This window comes from Ictidomys tridecemlineatus (assembly GCF_052094955.1).
Source record: "Ictidomys tridecemlineatus isolate mIctTri1 chromosome 1 unlocalized genomic scaffold, mIctTri1.hap1 SUPER_1_unloc_1, whole genome shotgun sequence".
Lineage (NCBI taxonomy): Eukaryota > Metazoa > Chordata > Mammalia > Rodentia > Sciuridae > Ictidomys > Ictidomys tridecemlineatus.
Window position 1 is genome coordinate 251,210 of NW_027520942.1, and position 8,484 is coordinate 259,693.

Below are 8,484 nucleotides of genomic sequence, written 5' to 3' on the forward strand. Positions count from 1 at the left end.
GAAGTAAGCCCATCCCCCAACACCAAAGGTCGAATGTTCTCTCTCTTATAATTGGACACTGATCCATAATGAGTGTGGGTGGCATAGGATAATTGAAGGCACTTTAGTGGGGCAAATTGGAGGCAGAGGTGGGGATGGGGCATATTTTTAGAAATGATGGTGCAATGAGATGGAAATCATTACCATAAGGAGATGTATGACTGCACATATGGTGCGATGCTATATCGTGTACAACCATAGAAATGTAAAGTTGTGCTACAATTGTGCATGATTAATTAAAATGCATTCTGCTGTCTTATATACATAATTAAAAAGAAAACTAAGGCATGCATGATGTGCCCCAAAGCTTAATAAAACTGGTTAGTATGATTCTAGTACCACTTCTGACCTTCTTTCATGACCCAATGCATATGATTCTTCCTTCCTGTGCTATAACAGAAATCAACATAAAAATTGATGGTAGACTTTGGCCTAAACATTACTGCATCTCAGTAGAAACCCAACTGGCCAACAGAAATTTGAAAAAGAGGCTCAACATTCCTAATCATTACAGAAATGAGAATTAAACCCCAAATGAGACACCATCGCATACCTATTAGAATGTATATTATTAAATGGACAAAAGAAGCAGGCTTGGTGGCAGATGCCTTTAATCCCAGTAACTCAGGAGGCTGAGGCAAAAGGATTAAAAATTCAAGGTAAACCTCAGCAACTTAGTGAGACCTGGTCTCGGAATAAAAAAATAAAAAGGGTTACAGATGTATCACAGGGGTAAAGTACCCCTGGGTTCAAATCCCAGTAAATATAAAAGAAAAAAAAAGAAAGACAAAAGAATATTGAGGTCTGGTAAGGATGTGGAAAAATTGGAATTCGTGTACAATGTTTGAGCGAATGTAAATTAACACAACCATTATGAAAATCAGTATGGGAAGTTTCTTTAAAAATTACAAATAGAGCTCAGATGTTAGAGTGCTTGCCTTGCATGCACAAGGCCCTGGGTTTGATCCCTAGCACAAAAACAAAACAAAACAAAAAACAAAAAAACAAAACAAAACAACAACAAAAAAACCCCAACTACCCTATGGTGCAGCAATCTCTCTACTTGGTATATATCCAAAGAAATGGCATCAGTGTGTTAAAAGACATCTGTACCCCATGTTCATTTCAACACTATTCTCATAACCAAGATATGGAAAAAGCTGTCTTGGATGAATGGACACTGAAAATATGGTTTAGAAACATAAGGGAACACTACTCAGTCTTTAAACAAATACGGAACTATTGTCATTTGTGTTAAATGAAGGAGCCCAAATAACATTTTACTAGGTGATATAAGGCAAGCACAGGGAAAATATCCCATGAACTCAGCTACATGTGGGATCTAGAAAAGTTGAACTCATAGAACTTAAAAAAAAAAAAAAGCATACCACAGGGTCACAGCAACATCAATGTTTACAACAGCACAATTCACAATAACTAAACTGTGGAACCAACCTAGATGCTCTTCAGAAAAGAATGGATAAAAAAATATGGCAAATATACCCAATTGAATATTACTCAGCAATAAAAGCGATTAAAATTATGGCATTTGCAGATAAATGTGTGGAATTGGAGAAGATAATGCTAAGAGAAGTGAGCCAATCCCCCCCCCCAAAAAAAACAAAACAAATGGTGAATGTTTTCTCTGATATAAGGAGGCTGACTCATAGTTGCATAGGGAGGGGGAGCATGGGAAGAAGAGACAAACTTTAGATAAGGCAGAGGGGTGGGACAGGAAGGGAGTGGGCAGAAGGTTAGCAATGATTCTGGAATGTGGTGGACATCATTATCTAATGTGTATATATGAAGTCATGATTTGGTGTGAACATAGTATATATAAAACTAGAGGTATGAAAAATTGTGCTCTATATGTGTAATATGAATTATAATGCATTTTGCTATAATTTATTTTTAAAAAATAAAAAAGAAAAAAAAATAGAGATCAGAATAATGACTGCCAGGGCCCAGGAGTGGCTTGCCTTGGATTGGGGAGATGCTGGTCACAGGAGATAAAATTATACTTAGATGGGAAGGAGATGATTAAGGGTTCTACTGTGCAATATAATGAATAACATGAATAACAACATACAAAAGAATGACTACAGTTGGCAATGTTACATACACTTGAAAATGACTCAGAGACTCAATTATAAGGGTTCTCATTACAAAAAATTATATGAAAGAATGTATCTGTTCAATAGCTTGTCTCAGCCATTCTTCAGTGAATATGTTTCAAGATATGGTGTATGCCATACTCATTTACAAGTTATCATCATCGTCATCATCATCATCATCATCATCATCATCATCATCATCATCATCAGAGATTAATCCCAGGGTTGCTTAACCATTGAGTCACATCCCCAACATATTTTATGTTTTATTTTCAGACAGAATTGTGTTATAAAGCCCACCCTGTTAATGAGGAAAACTGGGAAGTTATTTAGTTGTGTAGATTGCTACCTCCTTCCCCAAACTGGAACTCCATTAAAAGAAAGAGAAAGAAACAGAGATAGGATGAGCAGTGAGCACTGGGCCTGAGAGTAATAACCATCATCAAACTTCTCCCCATGCCATCTCTCCAGGAACCATTGCTCTATTTCTATGCTTTTCTGAATATAACTTGGTTTCAATGCCAAATCAGAGCATTATTACCATTAAATAATTTCTTAGAAAGTCTTTATGGGAGTATAATTGACATACCATAAACTGCACTTAAAGTACATGTCCTCATATATCTGAAACCATTATCACAAACATGGTAATGAAACGGTCCAGTCCAAAAGTTTCCTCCTGCCTCTTTACAACCCCTCCTGCTAACACATCCCCTCCTCCATTCCTGTATACAGGCAGCCAGGGATCTGCTTTCTGTCAGTACAGATCAGTTTGCATTTTCTAGTATAAATGTAATTGTAAATATATGCCTTTCACCTCCTCTAGCTTCTTTCACTCAGCAATTATTTTGAGATTTATCATTATTGTTTGTATCAAAACACTAATTTCTTTTCTTTAAAAAATAGAAAACAGGGCTGAGTTGTGGCTCAGCAGTGGAGCACTTACCTACTACGTGTGAGGCTCTGGGTTCAATCCTCAGCACCACATAAAAATAAATAAGTAAAATAAATGTATTGTGTCCAACTACACTGAAAAAGTAAATATTAAAAAAAGAAAACAGCCCTTATTGAAATATTATTTACCTTCCATAAAATTCATCCAATTTAAGTGAATGATCCAATGGTTTTCAGTATATGTACAGAGCTATACATACATCACCAATGTTCTAATTTTAGAACATTTCCATCATTTGCAAAGACAACTGATACCTGTTTGAAATCATACATTTCCATCCTGATCCCTAGGCAACCACTTCTGTACTGTCTGTACAGGTTTGCCTATTCTTAACTTTTAATATAGATGAATGATACAAAATGTGTATGTACATAAAATATATATTACATATAACACAATACATTCAACATAATATAAAACATATTTCATGTAGTTGAATGACATACAATACAATATTTCTTGAATGCTTCATTTTTTTGGTGACTGAACAGTATTCCATTATGTGGGTATACCAAATTTATCCATTGATAAAAATTTTGGTTACTTTCACACTTGGGCTATTATAAATAAGGCCACTCTAGATATTTAAATACAAATTTTTGTGTAGACATATTTTTCATTTCTCTCAGATATATACCTGGAAATAAAATTGCTGGGCCACAGTGTAACTCCTTGCTTGATATTCCAAGAAACAGCCAAACTATTTTTCAAAGTAGCAGAACCATTTTGTATTCCCTCCAGCAAAGTGTAGCACTCCAATTTCTCTTTCTTCTTGTTAGCACGTGCTGTTTTCTGTCTTTTCTATTATAGCCATCCCAGTGAGTCTGTAGTTGTATCTCCTCATACTACTCTTTTAAATGCGTATTTTCCTAATGATCAATAATGAGTATCTTTCTGCTTATAGGCCATTCAAATATATTTGAAGAAATGTCTGTTTAAATCTTTTGTTTCTTTTAAATTGGGCTATTTTGTTTTCCTATGATTGAGTTGTAAGAGAAACTGTGATAATAAGCATTTAGTGTTTTAAGCTACTAAGGATCAGGGAATTTATTACTGAAACTAATTATTTTTATTAATGAACTTACTATATTTATAGATGTGGATAACAAATACATACACATATAGAGCGTGAAGGGTAGTTGGCAGCAGGGACCTGGCTCAGGGATGAGCCCTACCTTCATTCTCCAGATAAGACTCTGCAGGAAACCCCATGAGACTCCTCTTCTGGGCTATCATCCAGTTCAGTGGTCCTTACTCCAGCAGCAAATAGTGAAAACAGGAAAATGACTGTCTTCCTGAGAGGTCTGCAAGGGAGGCTTGGAGGGATGGAGGGAGCTGTGTCCTCTGTCACCCCCTGCAGGAACCAGAGGGGCTGAGCCTCCAGGATTCAATAGCCTCAATGTCCCAGACATTGCAGGGGTTGTCAGGGACCACAGAGCTCCCTGCTGGGAGACTTTGGTGGTGATCCTGGCCTGGCTCTGAGGCCTGACTTGGCCTGGAACCCCCACAGCCCAGGTGGGCAGGATGGGAACTGAGAGGCCTGCAGGCAGCTGGCACCTTGAGCTGAGGTGATCACCTGGAGCTGGGGCTGCTGTCTCACTCTTCTGCTGGGCCCTACAGGGAAGAGGGAGGGGTAGGGCTGCAGGTCAGGACACAAGAGGCTCTCAGACACTTGACTAAACCATGTAAGGGGTCATCTAGGTCCCCCTGCCCCACTCCAAGGTTTGCCTGAGCCTGGAGAAAGAAAGGATCCTCTGAGCTCCATCAAGACCCAGATCCCACCTCCCAGTGTCAGTGCTGCCTGTGACAGGGGAGAGAAAGAAGAAGACCCACGTTGGATAGTAATGGAGGCACTGGGTTCCCTCAGCTCCTAGTGCCTCAGGTGAGGATGGGGACAACTGGGGCACTCAAAAGAACTTCAGTTTTTGTAGAACTGTATTTTCCTTCTCCTTAGAGGGAGATGCAAAACTTTACACCATAACACAGTGTTTACTTATAAGTACATTTATGAAATTAAACCAACAGCTTCCTGGATGATATTTACCCTTAGTGTGATGGCCTCATCTGTCCTTCCCACCCCATCCCCATGTGTTCTGCTCTACTCTAGAGGCAAAGCAGGTGAAGCTCTGTGGGCATGTGTTAGGGGTCACCAGAGTTCTTCCAGGGTGAATCCCAAACTGCAGCTGCTCTGCGTGTCTCCTCCTATGGCCCTGGGCTCTGGGCAGCAGAGACAATGCCCTATTCATTCTCTATCCTGATGGCTCCTGGAAAAAACTTGGAATTCTTAGAATCTTCAAACCTTGGAGAAGATCCTGGGGGAAAAGTCTGGTTTATGGGGAGAAAGTTTCGGCTCACAAGCATCCAGCCAGCTATGGTAATTGACCTGTGGGGACTTCTCATTGCACAAATTGGGGTTAGGGGCTGTGGGTCCTGGCCCCTAAACTATGTTACTTCCTTATTTTGACCCTTCCAGTCTCAGCTTCCAGGGCTGCCTTTTGCTCTAGTTTAAATCACTTGTACATTTAATTCATTCCTGGTTCATGGCCCTGGGCCCTGCAGACCTGAGTTTTTGGTTTTAAGTCTTAGATTGTAAAGAGCTGTCCCAGAGAAACAACACAGAATCTCAGACTCAGGGTCTGGCCAGTCATGGGCATGAGTGTGAATGAACAAAGAAGAGGCCCACTTCCCACTCCCCATTGCCCACTGGTGGAATAAGGGGCTTTGGTGCCAGCCAGACCTGAGTGTGTTTCTGCCTTTGCCATCACAAGCTGTGATTTGGGGTATGCTCCTTTGACACTATATACACTTTCCTTATTTCTTTTTTTTAGTTGTAGATAGAAACAATATCTTTATTTATTTATCTTTATGTGGAACTTAGGATCATACTGAGGGCCTCACATGTGCTAGGCAAGTGCTCTACTACTGAGCCAAAATCCCAGTTCATATTTCCTTATTTCTAAAATGGGGCTGACACTGCCTATTTTGTTGGGTTAGTGTGAGGAATAGGAAAAAATATATCTAATGTACAATTTTTTTAAATTGATGTGAACTAAAAAATGGCACATGCTATGATTATTGTTAATACTAATCACAATGATTCTAACTGGTAGGTCTCAAAACAACTCTGGATAACTCTCTGTGATAGCTTTGGAGGAGATTTGGTTGCCATTTTTTGCATCATCCCAAGCAAAAAGAAAACTTTCATAAAAACTTCGGGGAGGAAGCAGATTATGTTTGTGAACAGGTTGAATAATAAAAGGAGAGGAAAAACACATGAAACCAAGCAGAGGACACAAGCCCATGCCAAGCATTTCTTTTGGTTACAAGTGATAGCTGCATTCTTGGAAAATAAACAGAAAGACTCTGGTTCCAGCAAAAGCCCCCTGGTATGCTGGGAGGATATAATCCTGGCCTCTGAGCCACTCCCAGTCTATGCACCAGAATAAATACAGTATGTTGGGACAAAAGGATAAGAGGAATGGGAAAGGTGGGGGGAAAATCCATTTGAGTGATGGGAAGCCCTGTTCTTCCCCTCAGAGGCAATCACAGTAAATAATTTAGGAAATCATTTGGGGGAGGGCTTAGCATTTAAAACCTAGTAGTCATTTTTGTTTAAAAAATTGAATATGTGAAAATTTTCAGAATAAAAATGGAGTCTTTTTGTCAAGTCCTAACAATAAGAATATAACCATGCCAGGCAGTTATAAAGAAGGGGTCTCATACATGTGTGATGGTCACAAGAACTATTATTCAGAAAAGACTGTGCCAGAACCCAAACCTCACACAAAGGCTACCACAACCTTACACAGAAAATTGTGTAAACTCTGTTTACCTTGGACTGACACCACCCTTTCATTGATCCTTGCATCTAAATATTATTGCTTCAAAATATCTTATTTATTATAAAAAAAAAACTTTCTCTTGCCTCAATCTCTTTGAATACACCCATAGTTTCCCCTGGAATATGTCATCTGATTTCTTCCTTTTCTTTTTTCTTTTTCCAAGCATTGTTTCTGCCCTTTGCAGCACTCAAATCACTCCCACTTTCTTTCTGTTTTTTTTTTTTTTTGTCCTATCATGTCTCAACAAATATAACTTTCAGATCAAATGCTGGTTTTGTATGGTCCACAGCTAAAATAGTATTTGCATTTTAAGTGGTTAAAAATTTCAGAACATGAATACTATTTTGTGACACATAAAAAGTAAATGAAATTTAAATTTCATTGATCATAAACAAAGTTTTATGGGAACAGACATGGACACTGTTTCCCTGTTGTCTATGACTTATTTTGTGCTACCAGGACACAGTTGAGTAATTGTGATGAAACCATGTGATGCATAAGCCTGAAGTATTTACCAGCCCTGCCTGGCAAGGTGGTGCACATCTGTAATCCCAGCAGCTTGGAAGTCTGAGGCAGGAGGATTGCCAATTCAGAACTAGCCTCAGCAACTTAATAAGGTTTTAAGAACTCTGTGAGACCCTGTGTCTAGATAAAATAAAAAGGGGGGCTGGGGATGTGGCTTAGTAGTTAAGTGCCACTGAGTTTAATTACTGGGCATACACACACACACACACACACACACACACACAGAGGCACACACACACAAACAAAAATGTATTAATGATCTGGCCCTTTTCAGAAAAAATTTTTGATCCCTGAGTAAGGTCAGTTATATCACTGTCTTTATTATATCACTGTCTTTCACATCTCTCCAATTCTACACACCCTTGAAAATTCACTTCCAATAAGCCTCTTCCAAAAGTTACATCTTTAACGGATTCAGCCAAAATCAATACCACAGCCTTGATTTATTTCCCAACCTAGAATTACTATTAAATCAATTCACTGAATGCTTATTGCCTTTCTGCAATAAACCCATGCATAATAATTGATACTTAGGATAGAAGTACTATTGTGAATTGTGCTAAAAGTACTAGCACAATTCACAATAACTAAACTGTGGAACCAAACTAGATGCCCTTCAGTAGATGAATGGACAAAAAAATGTGTCTTATACACAATTGAATATTACTCAGCAATAAAAGAGAATAAAATCTTGGCATTTGAGGTAAATTAATGGAGTTGGAGAAGATAATACTAACTGACGTAAGCCAATTCCCAAAAAACAAATGCCAAATGTTTTCTTTGATATAAGGTGACTGACTCATAGTGGGGTGGGGGTGGGGGAGCATGGAAGTAATAGACAAACTCTAAAGCAGAGTAGTGGAATGGGAAGAGAAGAGGCAGGGGGTTAGAATTGATGGTGGAATGTGATGGACATCATTATCCAAAGTACATGTATGAAAATATGAATTGGTGTGAACATACTTTCTATACAATCAGAGGTATAAAAATTGTGCTCTATATGTGTAAT